Source organism: Chrysochloris asiatica, unplaced genomic scaffold (genome assembly GCF_000296735.1).
Source record: "Chrysochloris asiatica unplaced genomic scaffold, ChrAsi1.0 scaffold00050, whole genome shotgun sequence".
NCBI classification, from domain to species: Eukaryota; Metazoa; Chordata; class Mammalia; order Afrosoricida; family Chrysochloridae; genus Chrysochloris; species Chrysochloris asiatica.
Genome location: NW_006408568.1, coordinates 19,691,214 through 19,709,429, shown reverse-complemented (window position 1 = coordinate 19,709,429; position 18,216 = coordinate 19,691,214).

The window sequence follows — 18,216 nt, the reverse complement described above, 5'->3', positions numbered from 1 at the left end:
ACTGAAGAAGAACAGAAATTGGGACCCTACCCAGAGAAGCAGTGAGGTCTGAGATGGAGACAGAGAGGATGACATGAAGAGATGGAGAGGCTAAGGACTTGAGATCCAGGGAGGGAAAGGAGCTGTGTGTTGAGGACCGTGGGGAGAGAGGGGGTGCCTGCGGGGTATAACCTTTGGTTGGGTGATGATGCATGGACGGGATGGTAACTATGACAATGAAACTATGTATGATAGAATGAGTGTAAAGCTATTGTTCCCCCATGTCAACTATCCCACAATAAAAGGGAAAAAAAAAAAAGAATGGATAGTCCAGAACACTTCATTGTACTCATGAGGAACTTGGACATAGACCAAGAAGCAGTTGTTTGAACAGCACAAGGGCATACTGAATGGTTTAAAATCAGGAAAGGAGTGGGCCAAGGTTGCATTCTTTCAGTATACTTTATTAATTTGTATGCTAAGCAAATAACCCTATAAACTGGGTTATATGAAGAGGAACGTGGCATCAGGCTTAGAGGGATATCAGCAACTGCCTGCAATATGCAGAAGTCATACCTTTCTTACTGAAAGACAAGAGAACTTAAAATAATTATGGAGGAAGATCAAAGACTACAGCCTTCACTATGGATTGCATCTCAATAAAAAGAAAATGAAAATCTTTACAACCGGGCCAATAAATAACTTCATAATTAATGGACAAAAGATTGAAGTTATCTAAGAATTTATTTCTCTTGGATCCACAATCAGTACTTACGGAAAGAACAGATTCACTGTGCCAAAAGGAATTAACTGTGTTCAACCATTTTTAAAGGTTACATATGATCAAGAACTGATTGAAGAAATCAAGTGGTATATTGCATTAGGCAAATCTGCTACGAAAGATCTCTTTAAAGTATTTAACAGAAAAGATGTCAGTTTGAGCACTAAGACACACCTGATCCAAGTCATGGTATTTTCAATCGCCTCATATGCATATGAAAGTTGGACAATGAATAAGGAAAAGCATAGAAGAATTCATTCTTTTCCAAAACCATTATTCAAATGCCTCTATTCTTCTAAGGCCTTTCTTATCCATTGTTCAACTTTCAAATGCACATGTGGCTATTTTTCAATTCCATGTCTTGGGTCAGGTGCACCTTAGTTCTCAAACTGACATTTTTGCTCTACAACACTTTAAAGAGGTCTTGTGTAGCAGACTTGCTTAGTTCAATATGTCATTTGATTTCTTGACTGCTGCTTCCATGAGTGTTGATTGTCAATCCGAGCAAAATGAAGTCTTTGACAGTTCCAATATTTTCCCCATTAATCATGATATTATCTATTGGTCCAATTGTGAATATTTCTGTTTCTTCACATTGAGGTACAATCCATGTTGAAGACTGTAGTCTTTGATCTTCATCAGTATTTTAAGTCTTCTTTGCTTTCAGTAAGCAAGGTTGTATCACCTGCATATCACAGGTTGTTAATGAGTCTTCCTCCAATTCTGATGCCAGTTTCTCAGATTATTTGCTCAGCATACAGATTGAATAAGTAGGATGAAAGGATACAACCCTGACACACCTTTTCTTATTTTAAACCATTCAGTATCCTCTTGTTCTGTTCCAACAACTGCCTTTTGATCTGTTGAAAGTTCCTCAAAAGCACAATTAAGTGTATTTTGCAGTGTCATCCATAGTTTGTCATAATGTACACAATCAAATATCAATCTTTATTGATATTATGCAGGGTATTTAATTGTATGTGCTGAACTGCAAGGTCAGTTTGAACTGCAAGGTCTGTGGTTCAAGCTCACCAGCCACTCCTCAGAAACCCTATACAGGGTTGCTATAGGTCAGAACTGACTTGATGGCACTTAACAACAACAACAAGTTGTTTGTATAAAAGAGAGGCTTTAATTTTTATTATTTTTCTGTGTTTATTGGTATTGAGTTGAGATTTTTCTTAATTTGCATTGTACTTATTCCTGAAAATCTTTTAAATATTTAATGCAAAATGTTTTTCCATTTTCATTAGGTTTACTGACTTATATGTAATAGTTTCTACAACTGTTTGTTTTTCTACATACTAGTCATTTGTTATATGAATTGCAAATACCTTCATCAATTTTTAGTTTTCTTTTGCCTTTTTTGTCATTTGTTTAATGAGAAGATTTTAATTTTTAATTTCAGTGCAATTAAATTTAGCAGAATTTGCTTCTAGTACACTATTGTGATTTTTCTAAAAAAAAAAAAATCTTTCCTAGTTGAAATATTGAATATGCTCCTCCACATTTTCTATTAAATGGTCTCATTTATTTGGCAATACTTTGGGGTTTTGGTATAAGGTTAGGATTTTTTTTTTTTTAAAATATAGATACCCAATCATCTCTGACGTGGCTCTGTGGGCTAATGCACTGGACTGCAAAGTCATTTGAACCACAAGGTTGGTGGTTCAAGCTCACAAGCCAGTCCTCTGAAGCCCCACAAAGGGTTGCTATGGGTTGGAACTGACTCTGTGGCAATTAACACCACCACCACCACCCAATCATCACAGTTTCAATTGGTTAAAAATATTTCCTCTTGAATTTGCTCTAATATATATTAAGTATATGTGCATGGTTCTCTTTCTGAACTTAGTCATTTCTCTTTGGTATATTTCTATCTCTGGAACAACACAAATGTTTCTTCATGGAGACAACTTTTTAATACAGAAAGTCTTAGTATTTTCTTCATCAAAAGTAATCATTCTTGGCCCTTTGTAAGTCCACAGAAAGTACAAAACCAGTTTGCCAAATGTTAAAAGGAAACAATTTTTTTATCAAGATAGTATTGTATCTACAGAATAATGTAGAAATGATTTCTATATTTGTAATATGAAAAATTTCAAATCATGAATGTGGTATAGCTCCTATTTTGTTTTATTTAGCTTCTTTGAGTTGATATTTATATATTTCTTTACATAACATTGTAAGCTAAACTTATGCCTCAATACGTCACATGTGTATGCTAATAAATGGTGGTGGTGGTAGTGGTGGTGTGACATTGAGTTGGTTCCAACTTATAGCAACCCTGTATAGGGGTTCCCAGGCTGTAAATCTTCATGGGAGCAGAAAGCCTCATCTTTTTCCTGCATAGTAGTTGGTAGATTTGAGCTACTGACCTTGTAGTTAGCTGTCTAGCTCATAACCACTATACTATCAGTACATTTCTTAAATTAAAACTTTAAGTGTTTGTGTATATGCTGTTTGCATATGTACCAAATATGAGTGTGATGATCTTATAATATTCCTTTTTCAATTTTGCTATTGTCAGGTTTTATTATCTGTGTTATATAACCTTTTTTTCTCCTCCTTCTGCTTCTCTCTTCCGTTTCTTTCCTCAGTGTTGTGTAGAAATCACTGAACCTGGAGTTTTCTTTCTGGAACATTTATATTACTGGTTTAATTCATTTTATGAGCATGATATTTTCTGATTTTTTTTTGATTTGGTAATTTATAGGTTTCCCAATTTTCATTCATTTTGTATCATTTCTCAAATATATGGTCATAAAAACATTTATATTATTCTGTTATTTCTGGTTTCAAAGTCAGTAATTCTTGATGAATCCTATTTTATCTTCTTGACATTTTCTAATCAGATTTTTGAAAACCTTAAAGAAGTAGAAAAAAAAAAACTTATTTGCCTTCAATTATAGATCATTATTTCACTGTGCTTCATATTTTAGATTGGCAATAATTTTTCTTCAGTTCATGTGCATTATCATCTCATGGGTTTCTGGTACTTCTGAAAATACAACTATCTATCTAATTAGTTGAAGTACTATGATGCTTATCAGATTGTTTTTATTATAATCACTTATTTGTTATTTTGGGGGGCTGATCATCAGTATCATTAAAAAGTCTATGCTTAAATTTTGTTTCATACATATAATTCACTATATTTTAGGATTATTTCTATCTCCTTTTTTATAGAACAAGGGTCTTCAAAAGTGGTTACGAATCGGGCTGCGAACCGGAAGGTCAGCAGTTCGAAACTACCAGCTGCTCCGCGGGAGAAAGATGAGGCGATCTGCTCCCGTAAAGATTTACAGCCTTGGAAACCCTGTACAGGGTCGCTATGGGTCGAAACCGACTTGATGGCACTTAACAACAACAACATTAAGCATTATGCATTACAAGGAACTGTCTTATACTTGTACCTCCAGCATAACTAACGGATTTCTAAAAATTGTAATGCTTTTCATATTTTCATAATCACACCATTCTCTTTGCCTAAAAATGATCTCCCTCTATGCACTCTTAAAGCACTCTTAGTATGGTATTGTTATTAAGTCCAAATGAGTCGGTTCGGAATCATAGTGACCCAGTGTTAGTGGACGGTTTCCAAGGAGCACCTGGTGAGTTTGAACTAACGACCATGTGTTCAAACTAACCTAGCGGTCCTGCACTTATCCTACAGAACTCTCTCTACATATAACAACAGCAACTATATATATAGTTACAGAACTATATATATAGTTGCTGTTGTTAAATACCATGTAGTCAGTTCCAATTTATAGCGACCCCTGTACAAGACTCCTGAGAAGCAGCTGGTGGGTTTGAGCTGCTGATCTTGTGGTTATCAGCCTAGTACTCATCCTACAATGCCACACCAGGACTCCACACATACACATGTATATGAACTAACTGGGAAATAAGCCAATGTTCTCCACTTGTAAAGTGTACTGATGAACAATATAAAGCCAAATTCATACTTGTCATTGTTTTTAAGTGCCATTGAGTCAGTTTCAACCATAGCGACCCTATATAGGGTTTCTAGGGAGTAGCTAGTGATCTTGAACAACCAACCTTGCATTTCAAACCGACCTGCAGCCCAGTGCATTACCCCACAGAGCCACACCAAATTCATATGAAGCACTGAAATATTGAATATTTTAATTTTAAGATTGGGAAGACTAAAACAAAGTCTGCTGTTATCTACTCAATATTGCTCCGTGTTAGGATAATTGGCAAGGCAAAAAAAAAGAGGGAATAGAAATTTCAGATGAAAAAATACTGACCTTTTCACGTATAATATGATTAATTACATAGAACATTCTAAGGCATTTACATAGCAGCCCCAAACTGGAAACCAAAATGTTCACCACCAAGTGTTGTGAGTATATACCTCCATGGCCTTTCTCCATGTCACGTGTCACATTTTGTGCTGGATTGTCTTTTTAAGAATGATTGTATAGAAAATAGCTCTGTAACATAGAGATTTTGTCTCCATCACATGAAAGGGAAGGTTCAGAAAAACACTGGACTGCTAACCATTTGAACTGGTGGTTCAAACCCACCAGTTGCTCACTGAAAACTCTATACAGGATTGCTATGAGTTGGAACTGACTTGAAGGCATTTAACAACAACAACAATAATATAAAAGATAGTGCATGTCTTCCTCACAAACAAAAGGTGGATAATTTTGTTAATAGATCTTTTATATAATGAGATGTTCCTAAACTCAGAGTTATTCAGCTGTGGCACAAATCCACTTTTTGTGCAGAATCTAATCTGGATTCCTCCAGATTATTCCCTTGAGACTAGGAAGCAAGATAAACTGAAGAAACATGAAGCCCATGTTATTTATCTTTTGTTGTTGTTGTTAAGTGCCATCAAGTCGGTTCCGACCCATAGCGACCCTGTAGAGGGTTTCCAAGGAGCAGCTGGTGAGCTTGAACCACTGACCTTGAAATTCAAACGGTTTTGCAGTCTGGTGCATTAACCCACATGAGTAATTAAGTCTTTCCTCTGAGTTTAGTTGTTTTTGCTAGTAACAACAGAGGTGATTCTCAATACATTTTAATATGTAATGAACCCATACACAAAAGTCTGTATACAATAAAAACAATTTATATGAAATGTGTTGTTGTTAAGTGCCATCAAGTCGGTTCCAATCCATAACGAACCTGTATAGGGTTTCTGAGGAGTGGCTGGTGAGCTTGAACTGCCAACTTTGCAGTTCAAACTGATCTAGCGGTCCAGCATATTAACCCACAGCACCACACCAGGTCTCCTAAATATAAATACCAATAAGGATGTTCCATCACCTTAACCACTCGGCCACCTCATCCCATGTGAAATTTAGAACTGGTAAATGTATCTATGGTGACAGAATTCATCTTTGGTTGCCTGTAATAGTGATTATGAGCTTTGATTGGACTGGGCATGAGGAAGCTTTCTTTAGAGACAAACATGTTTTATTTATTTAGTAGGGTATTAAAGGATGTACAATAAGCCCTCCATCATAAAGTCAGTTTGAACCAACTCAACAGCACTTACCAAGAACAACAAAATATTGTTAAAACTCATTGAATTGTACATTGAATATATGTGGATCAATGTAAATAAGTAGAAAATTTTGAGATATTGTATTTTAGAGTATTTCTATGACCTTCTTTATGGATGGTTCTTTTTTTCATTTCTTCTTTGACCAATGGGGTTATGGAACTGCCTTATCATTTATTCTACAACAGTTTATCATTTTTTTCTGTTTTAGATCTTCTGCTGTGTATCACTGTGGGTTACTGCATTGGACTGCAAGGTCTGTTTGAACCACAAGGTCAGTGGTTCAAGCTCACTGGATGCTCTTTGGAAATCCTACACAGGGTCGGTATGAGTCTGAATCAACTCGATAGCACTTAACAACAGCAACTCCCCATTTCAGGTAAAATATACATTTCTAAAGTCCAAGATTCTGAAAACATTCCTCTGTTCTAGATGAAAACTAGTTAAACAAATCTAGTTTTGTGTCTATGCATGCTGATCTTAAATAATGTTGCTTGGGATTTACAAAGACAGATGATGATCCATAAAGGTGACATTCTATAAGCAGGTTCATAAAGAAATGGAGGTAGATTTGGATCTACCTGAAGTGACTGCTTACACAAGATACACTTTGGATTTACTGTGATATCTTAGGAGCTCATTTTCTATATGAAACTTCCCATGACTGTGAATATGATGAAGAGCCCAAAGCAGTCTCAATGAAGATGATTTTTGCAGATCAGACAAAAACTCAATTACCATGATAGACTGTTATATTTCAAAGTGGCAATACTGCCCTTATCAACAACAACAAATAATATATTGGATTCCTGGTGTGGTGCTGTAGGATATGCACTAAATCGAAACAGTGATCTAAATTGTCAGGTCCGCAGTCCAAATTTACCAGCTGCTCCTCGGGAACTCTACACAGAATTGTTATGAGTCAGAAACAACTCCATGGCACTTAACAATAACAACATAATATAAGAAACTGGTGTGGCGCTGTAGGATAAGCACTAGACTACAAGGTCTAGTATCTAGTATCTTGTAAGCATATGTCAAAGTCCATTAAAATACATTAAAGCTTAATCCATAAAACACAGGTTTAAACTACACGGGTCCATTTGCATAGTGGTTATGAGGATGCTAACCTCAAGGTAAAAAGTTTGAAACTACCAGCCTTTCCGCTAGACATGGATAGAGGCTTTCTGCTCCCTTAAAGATTTACAGATCTGGAAACCCTATGCAGGGTCCTCTATGGGATGGAACCAACTCCACGGCACACCACCACCACCACGTCCACCATGACCACCACTGTGCATATTATAGTGAGTTGAAATGTTGAGAATATCCTCAAATGACATGTGATGGTAATCATCTCCATGTGACCAGTTACTGAAAAGACACATGGCATGTTTACAGATACTGGCAACACTGAGCTCACTGCAACAGCAAAAATAAAAAAGAAAATCTGCTTAGAAGTGGGTTGTTGTTGTTGTTGTTCAGTGCTGTTGAATTGATTATGACCCATAGCGACCCTGTATAAGTTTTCCAAAGAGCAGCTGGTAAGTTTGAACCACCGATCTTGTAGTTCAAAGCGACATTGCAGTCCAGCGCATTAACCCACAGCACCACACCAGGACTCCTAGAAGTGGGTTAGCGCAGTTCAAATCCTTGTTGCTCAAGTATCAGCTGTGGTTCTGTTTCATCAACTTCATCCACACTTTGATTTTAGACAAGATGTTGTTGTTGCTGTTGTTAAGTGCTGTTGAGTCATTTCCAACTCATAGCAAGGGGCAAAATGTACCACAATTCCTTTCTTGACTTTTTGATTCAACCTGACAATATAGCAACACCAGCAATTTTCTCGTGTCCAAAAATAGCAGCATTCAGTTAGAGTGCTCAAAGATGTTGATTCCAAAAACCTATTTAAAAAGTCTTTAGAGAATGAAATTATGTTTAAATTGAATGAGTGTCATTTGCTATGCCCTTGTCTTGCCCTTCTAACCCTGTTTAAGCTGAATGCAATAACTTGTGGGAGCTCTGGTCACAGGTTCAGTGGAGCACTAATGATCTTGGGTCAGAACTTTTCATTTTCATTCCAGGTATACTCAAGCCGCTGGTATTTCCAAGCTTCAAAAGCTCTTAGCACAACAGGAGTTCTTAACCTTACATGATGTGTGTTTTATTTTTAATCCTTGTCTCTCCTTGTTTGACAGGCAAAGGGCCTGTCCCTGGGTCATTTTCTATGACTTTCTTGTTCTTTTTTCCTAAGTGCTTGGCAATTGGCAGGTAACATTTACCAGGTCATTCTGACCTCTGTGTGTAGTCATTTTTCTCTAGTGTAGGTAGAGGGATGGAGCCTAGGATGCTTGCTAAGCCATAACCACATGTTAAGTCATGTAGAACAGTAAGAGAGAATGTGTTAGATTCCCACTGAGGTTAAACTTCAAACCCCGTGGCTGAGGTGAATCCAGATTTGACATCGTCTCTTGATGTCATAGATGCTCAGAAATTATTTTTTAAAAATGCTATTCAGAAATACACTTGATGTTTTGTGTTAAATTAAATTTCCATAAAGCATTACTTTGGCACCAGCTGTGAAAATATAACAGGAAGAATAATAGCAATGGCAGAAGAGAAGACTAATTGGTATAGCATGTATAATTAGTAATTTGCAGAAAAAAATGCCAGCTTGCACCACCAGCAGCGCTGTAGCAAATAGCTGTGATTATTACTCCTGTGTGTACTCATCCACTAATTTTTTCTACAATATATTCATATTAATGGTAATCATCTATTTCAATTTACTTTCCATTAACATACATCGGATTCAGAGTATAACCAAGAGAGATATTCCAGATGACCACGTAAAATAAGAATTCATCTAGGTCTAGGATCTCATCAAGAAGTTCTGATAGTGTAGCAGATTAAAAGCTGAGCTGCTAAGCACAAGGTCGTTAGTTTGAATCCACCAGTTGTTAAATGGGGAAAAGACGAGGCTTTCCACTTTAATAAAGTTTTACAGGCTCAGAAACCTTATACAGGATCACTGTAAGTCAGAACCAACTCAATGGCACAAAACCACCACTACCACCACCAGAGTCTAGTCTTTAGCACTTCAGCTGTCAATATCAGCTCAAAGTGAGATTCAAATCTCAGAATGAATTTGTATTTGCTAGAATTACTGCTGTTGTTGTTGTTAAGTGTCCTTGACTCTGTTCCCAATCATAATGACCCTGTCTAGGATTTCTGTGGAGTAGCTGGTGGATTTGAACTACCAACCTTGCCATTCAAACTGACCTTGAGGTACAGTGCATTACCTTGCAGCACCACACCAGAACTACTGAATTAATTAGTAATAGCAGGATGATGTTCTGTCACTTTACATGAGCAAATATGAACAATGATATGTCTGTTTGAATGTCCACTTACTCCCTTGCTATAGTTACACATGTGTGTAAAATAAAGGATAGTGGCTGATTGGAAATTAATACAAGCAAGTTATTTGTGTAACTAAATGTTTAAATTATTTGCCTAAATAAAATGAGTAGACTTGCTGTTCAAAATGTAGCACTTGGAATACATGGTCTAGTTCCTTGCCCTTTGTGCAAATTTTATAGATATTACCAGTGTTTACCCTATAAAAATTCTTTTCTAAATTTTCATTATTTATCAATTATTTCATTTGAACCAATAGATTCCTAAATGTCTTAGTTCCTTCAATCAAATCAATGATAAGATTTAGTGTGGCTATAATTTTTTTTTCACCCTGAGGCAGATTGATATAATAGTTTAAATTTTGGGAAACTGAATTTCTCTTATGGTATATTTCATACATCCATTAGAGGAATACTTACATACTTCTTAAATTATCTATCTATTTATATCTTCATCCCAGAAGTTTCCTTTTGATACTATGAGACTTGGGTGTCTAATCATTTCTTTCATCTCCAAGAATCAGGATTTCTATCCTATGTCATTGTTATTGTTGTTAGGTGCTGTTAAGTCAATTCTGACTCATAATGATCTTATTCACAAATGAACAAAGCACTGCCTGCTTCTGCAACATCCTCACAATTGCTGTTTGAGCCCAATGCTACTGCACTGTCAGTCCATGTCATTGGGGATCTAACTCTCCTTCACTGATTCTCCAATTTACAAGCATGATGGTCTTTTCCAGGAACTGGTCCCTTTGACAACATGTTTGAAGTATGAGAGAGGAACTATCACCATCCTGGCATCAAAGGAGCATTCTGGCTGGACTTCTTCAAACACAGATTTGTTTGTTGTTCTGGCAGTCCATGGTATTTTTAGTATTCTTCTCTAACATCATAATTTAAATGCACTGATTCTTCTTTGGTCTTCCTTGTTCAATGTCCAACTTTCACATGCATATGTGTCTATTAAAAATACCAAGACTTGTGTCAGACACACCTTACTACTCAAACTGATACCTTTGCTCTTGAGTACTTTTAAGATGTCTTGTGCAGCAGATTTGTCAAATGCAGTACATTATTTGGTTTTTTGACTATTGCTTCCAAGAGTATTGATTGTGGATCCCAGCAAAATGAAGCTTTTGACACTGTCAATCTTATCTCCATTTATCATGATGTTATTTATTGGTCTGGTTATAAGGATTTTTGTTTTCTTTCCATTGAGGTGCATCTATACTGAAGGCTGTAGTTGTTCTGTTGTTTGCAGGTTGTTAATGAGTGTAAATTGCTACAATCGATGAAGGTGACCTTTGCTTATGGCTGTAGCAGCTCAAAATACCAACTGAGGGTGAAGGAGTCTTCACATTAAGTATCAACTCTATCCCCTTTGAACACAGGGTTGATAGGGATGGGAAACTTAGTCATTGGCGACCTAAAATGAGGGGGCTATAAAGGCACAAAGTGACTGGCTTACAAGTTTTCAAGAGGGAGTTTAGTTTCAGAGCGTGCAGGGGAAGGTAGAATCCTCACTGAATAATTTTCGTCTTGTCTAGATGGGTCTGGTGAAAGGAGATGGGGGATAACATTCTTATGATTCAATAGTAATTTTTATCATGATGAATTGCAATTGTCACAACTGTAAAGGTAGAAGTTTCATAACATAAAAGGAGGAGTAGTTAATCTTACATTTCCAGGAACAGAGGATGCTAGTCCTATCAAGGGAGATGAATGTGAGTGGAATGTGGGACCTTATCCAGAGAAGTGACTCCAGAGAAAGAGGCATAGGTGATGGCATGAAGACATAGAACAGTTGAAGACTCTAGACTCACGAAAAGAGAAAGACTGTGTGCTGGTGGCCAGGAGGCAGGCTTGTAGAATGTGCCCTTTCGTTGTTTAAATGATTACATATCCCTGTGTATTTTTGTGTACATCAAAAAAGAAAAAAAGATGGAATAGAGACAAATACTGTTAACTGATGGTGTATGGAGGGGATTATAATCATTACAATGAAACAAAGTACAATTGGTTGAATGCAAAACTGATGTTCTACCATGTAAACTATCACTCATTTCACAATCAAAGTTGGGTTTTTTTTTTTTGTTTTTTTTTTTAAAGAAAATGCAATGCCTTGGGTCAGGCACACCTTAGTCCTCAAACTGATATTTTTGCTCTTGAACACTTTAAAGAGGTCTTATGCAGTTGATTTGCCAAATGCAATGTGTCATTTGATTTAATGACTTGCTACTTTCATGAGTATTGATGATTGATACAAACAAAATGAAGTCTTTTATAGCATCAACATTTTCTCCATTTATGTTATTTATTGGTCCAGTAGTGAGGATTTTTGTTTTCTTTATCATGAGGTGCAACCCATACCAAAGACTGTGGTGTTTGTTCTTCAACAGTAAGCATCTCAAAACCTCTTCACTTTCAACAAGCATGATTGTATCATCTTCATAGCACAATTATCAATGAATCTTCCTCCAATCCTGATGCCAAGTTTTTTCTTTTTATAATCCAGGTTTTCAGATTATTTGCTCATCCTACAGATTGAATATATATGGTGAAAGAATACCACTCTGATGGACACCTTTCCTAACTTTAAACCATTCATTGTTCCCTTGCTCTGTTGGAACAATTGTCTTTTGGTCATGCACAGGTTTCTCATAAGCAAAATTAAGTGTTTCAGAATACTCATTCTTTGCAATGTTGTCCATAGCTTGTCATGATCCACACAATTGAAAGCCACAACTCTTCTGATCATCGCTCTTTAGTGTCTAATGCATCAAATCTGTTCTTGCATGATGTCTAAATTCAAGTGGAATATGTTCAAGGTTGTATTTTGGCTCTTGTGGACTTCTTTACATTTTCTTCAACTTCAGCCTGAACTTGCATATAGACAATTGATGGCCTGTTCCACAGTGTGCCCCTGGCCTTGTTTTGGCTGATGATATGGTGCTTTTCCACCATCACTTTCAACAGATATAATCAATTTGATTTCTGTGTATTCCCACTGGTGAGGTACATGTATATAATTGTCTTTTATACATTTTAGGAAAGGTATTTGTAATGAAGAAGTCATTGGTTTTGCAAAATTCTATCATGCAATCTCTAGCATTATTTTGATCACCAAGGCCATATTTTCCTACTACTATTGATCCTTCCCCTTTTACCAACATTTGCATTCCAAACACCAGAAATTATCAATACATCTTGATTGCATATATGATCAATTTCAAACTGCAACTGTTGATGGAATCCTTCAGTTTAATCATCACTTGCTTTAGTGGTAGGTGCATTAATTTGAATAGTGATATTAACTGGTCTTCCTTGCAAGTGTATAGCTATTATCCTTTCAAAGACAGCATTGGACCTCAAGACAGATCTTGATATGTTCTTTTTGATGATGAATGCAATGCCACTCCTTCTCATTTTGTCATTCCTGGGATAGTAAACTATGTGATTGTCAGATTCAAAATGGCTAATATCAGTCCATTAATGCTTCGGATATTGATGAATTTGTTCCATTTCATTTTTAACAATTTTCAATTGTTCTAGGTTCCTAGTTCATATATTCCATGTTCCAATTATTAATGGATGTTTACAGCTGTTTCTGGTCACTTTGAGTTGTGATTCATCAGAAAATGAAGGTCCCAAAAGCTTTACTCCATTCACATCATCACAGTCAACTCTACTTTGAGGAGGCAGCTCTTCCCCAGTCATAATTTGAGTGCCTGTCAAACTGAGGGGCTCACCTTCTGGCACTATGTCTGACAGTATTATAGTGCTCTTCATCATTTTTCAGTATTCAGTATTCTGGTGCTCACAGTATTCCACTACTATTCATAACCCTGCTGGTATTTTCAATACTCATGGCATAGGTTCCAGAATCACAGCAACATGCAAGCCACTACAGTACTACAAGCTGACAGACAAGTGGTGGTTGAAAATGTTAATACGGTGAAACTAAAATCTGATTAATCCTACTCAATAATAGTCTACAAAACTTTTGATAGAAAAAAATAATAATAATAAGTCCCTGATAATGAGGGTGGTTAATGTATGGAGTTCTGGTGTGGTGCTGTAGGATAAAGACTGGACTGTTAACCACAAAGTTGGTGGTTCAAACCCATCAGTCACTCCTCAGTAACACTATATATGGTTGCTATGAATCAAAACCAACTAGATGGCAATTAACAATAACAATATATGCATATCTAATTAATGTTTATTCGACCAACCAACTATACCCATAACTGTCTTTATGTGACAGTGAAAGAAACATTTGCTTTGAGTTTTTCTCAGGAGCCAAACTTTAATGACTAAAGATTTTTACTCTAAGATACATTTCAAAAAGTAAACATTACCTTTGAGAGAATGAACACTAACAAAATATCTTCTTTTATGTATGTTTTATTGCTTACCTGTGGCTATGGAGTTATTCTGGAAATTTCTTGTCTTTTTGTTTTTGTCAGGAAGAAAGTAAATAAGTAGAAAAAAAGAAAAAGAGAGAGAGAGAGTATGTTGAAGACTTGGGAATCTCTTCTCTTGACTGGCTTTGCTTACTAATCCCAGTTTTCATATTCACAAAAGGAAACTGGCTGTCCCAGTTTACATGTAAATAGAACAACTATCCCTTTTAAAACAAATAAAGGATTATATTTTAAAGTATAAACCCCTTTGAAACTAATTAATACTACGTATCTGACCTACATAATAGATTCAGAACTCCTTGTTTCATGTTTCTTTTTCCTCCTTTTTTTTAAAGCCACACAACTGTTAACACAGCTCTGCAGTGGTATCCTGGGTAGACTTCTGGAAGTGTTTATATCACTTAAAATAGACTTTCAAAGAAGTCTTTAATCAAATGTTTTATACTACAATTGTTTCTTAAAGTAAGAACAACTACCACACTGCTAGAGTCAAGTTATGTATTTGAGTTGACAATATTACATATCTCTAGAAACATATGATATTCCTGCAGTAAAGCTGGTAAGCATATTCTCCATTCAGGAAAATTGTAAAATCCTTGTCCTTCATGGAGTCCTTTCTCCTAATTCTAATCCCTTCTTTTTTTCTTCAGGTCTCTTCATCCTCAATCCTTTCCCACTGAGTACTATCCACCATGACTTTACTCTTGGGTGCTTATTATTGTGACTCTGTATAGTCAATCACCAGATTTAGGAATTTTTCTATTTCAGGGCCTGATAATTCTAAAAGAATTCTTTTAAATGAAAAATTCAAGAGCATTACCCAAATAAAATAATATCTAATAATATCTAGAGGCGTTGTTTTTAGTATCATGATAAAATTTTAAACACACACACACACAAACTCAATGCCATCATGTTTATTCTGTGCACAGGACTCCTATAGGATAGAATAAAGCACTGGACCACAAGGTTAGTTTGAACCACTAGGTTGGTGGTTCAAACTCACCAGACACTCCTTAGAATCCCTATACAGGGTTGCTATGCATTGGAACTGACTCAACGGCACTTAACAAAAACAACACATGTGTTTCCAAGACTGCAAATCTTTATAGGAGCATGCAGCTGTATCTTTCGCTGTCATTGTTAGGAGCTATTGAGTTAGTTCTGACTCACAGTAACACTCAGAATTTTTGATACATTTGAGCCCTTTTCTGATGCCACTGGATCAATCCATCTACTAGGGTTCTTCATCTTTTTCACTGATCTTCCACTTTACCAAGCATATATTTCTCCTAAAGAGTGACTACTGAGTTTGAACCATTGACCTTTTCCTTAGTAGCCAAGGACTTACCAATTGCACCATCAGGCCTCCTTACTGCTGTCAAAACTATTTTTGTGAGGGGAAAACCATTAAGGGACTTTAAAATTCAGATGTTGTTGTTTTTGTGTGACATTTTGTTCAATATCAACTCATAATGACCCTATAGGATAGAGTAGAACTGCTCTCTAGGCTGTAACCTTTACTAGCCTGTGATCTAAGCAGGTAACCAGATCATTTCTACCTTGGAGTTGCTGGTGGCTTCAACCACTAACCTTTCAACTAGCAGCAGAGCATGTAACCATTACACCATCAGCGCTCCTGAAAATTCAGATATTTGTGCACAAATCCTTGCTATCCTGTTAGCACAATACGTCTGAATGATTTCCTGACCCTTTATAGTTATTTGAATGCCCACTGTTGTCGTTGTTGTTAAGTGATGTTCAGTAGGTCATGAGTCAAGTTGGTCCCAACCCTTAGCAACCCTATATAGAGTTTCCCCATGATGTGATCTAAAACAATGTAATTATTTCCTCCATGATGTGATCTGCCACATTCTGATATGATTATGCCATGTGATGTAAATCCTCACTTCTATGATATTAATAAAGTCAGATGCAATCTGCAGGATTAAGGTGTATTTTTAGTCAATCTCTTTTGAAACATAAAAGGAGAGAGAAATGAGTAGAGAAAGAAAGACTTATATTGCCACCAAGAAAGAAGAGCCAGTGTGGAGTACTTCTTTTGGAACTAGGGTCCTTGTACTCTCAAGCTCCTAGATCCAGGGAGAGAATGATGCCAAGACACATGGAGATCTCCAAAGAATGCTGGGCCTACAAATGCTGAAAGGAGACCAGGACCTTTCCCCAGAACCAACAGAGAGAAACCTTTCCCCTGAAGCTAGTACTCTGAATTTAGCCTCCTAAACAGAGAAAGGATAAATTTCTATCTATAGAAGACATCCACTCTTTTTCTGTTAAAGCAGCATTTGGTAACTAAGAAACCAGCATTTCACATTTACAATAGTAAAAATTCCACTGTCTGATTATTTCAAACATTAATGACTTTTATCTGGCAGTAAAGAACATCAAAATGCTGAATATTTTGTTTAAGATTATGTGTCATCTTAACTAGGTCATGACTTTCAGTGGTTTGGCAGTTATATAATGATGTAATATGGCAGGTCTATAATAACATTTGGCAAGTATGTGATGACATTAGTTATCTTCCGTACTGAGTATTGATGTGATCATCCTCCATTTTCACATAATACCAGTTTTCCCAAAATGACCTGATCTGTGGAGCCTAATGATATCAATTAATGAGGAATGCATATTTTTATAGATTATAGTGCATATTATAGTGCAAAAATATATAGTGCATATTTTTATAGTGCATAATTTTAGATTAAAAGATAATGGAATTATTCCATGAACTTTTAGAAGTCTCCTCATATATATATATATATTATATCAACCTGTCTATATCTGCTTGGATCACAGTGGTTATATAGGATAAGCACTGGACTGTTAACTGCAAGGTCCAAGGTTTGAGCCCAACAGCTGCTCCTTGGAAGAAAGATGAGATTTTCTGCTCCCTTAAAGATTTATAGTCTTTGAAACCCTATAAAGGGTCACTGTAAGTTAGAACTGATTCAATGTTACTTAATAGCAACAAAAACAATATCTATATGGAATTTTAATATGTATTTTTGTATGCTTTATTTATTTACAGTATACTGAAAGAAGAGAAAGGAACGAATATTTATGGTTTTTAAAATATTTACAAGGGATCTTCAAAAAGTTCCTCGGAAGTATTTTATCAAAAAATTATGCATGGATTTCAAAATTTTTGCACCAAAATAAAGTTGTACTAACTTGTCATAATGTGTCTGACATGCTATTGTTTGATGCACTAAGAATAAGACATCAGTTTGAAAAGAACCCTTCTCTGAGCAACATGAATTATGCAAAAATTGAGGCAAGAACAAACAACAAATATTTGTTGACGCTTGGGTAGAAGAATAATGAAATAATTAAATCATTGTGAGACATTTATGGGAACAATGCCCCAAAGAAATAGGCAGTTTACAAATGATAACTACTATCAAGAAGGGATGAAATGAAACTCATTTCAAGAAGGGATGAGACAATGTTGAAGATTAAGCCCAGAGTGGCAGACTATCCACATTAATTTGACAGGGAAAAATTAATCTTGTCCATGACTAACTTGAAGAGAACTGACAGTTTACTGCAGAAGATATTTTCCTAATTGATAGTTTGTCTTTTCACTTTTTTGGTAAAGTCTATGATGAACATAAGTTTTTTATATGAGATGTCACTTATTTATTTTGTCTTCTGTTGTTGGTGCTTTTGTTATTATGCTAGATAATGCATTGCTAAAAGCTAGACCAGACAGTCTTACTGTATATTTTCTTCTAAGAATTGTATGGTTTTACTTTTCATATTAGGTCTCTGATTCCTTATAATTTGTATTTGTATATGGTATAATCTTGATTGTATCATGATTATATCAGGATTGTATCAAGATTGACATCAAAAATTAAAGACACAGTATAGACATAAAACCAAAAGGCCACCACTCGTCTGTCTATCGTGCTGTAGTAGTTTGAGTTGCTGTGATTCTGAGGGCTCTGCCACCAGTATTTTAAATAACCAGCAGGGTCACCTGTGGTGGACAGGTTTCAGATGAGCTACCAAACAAAGACAGACTAGGAAGAAAGA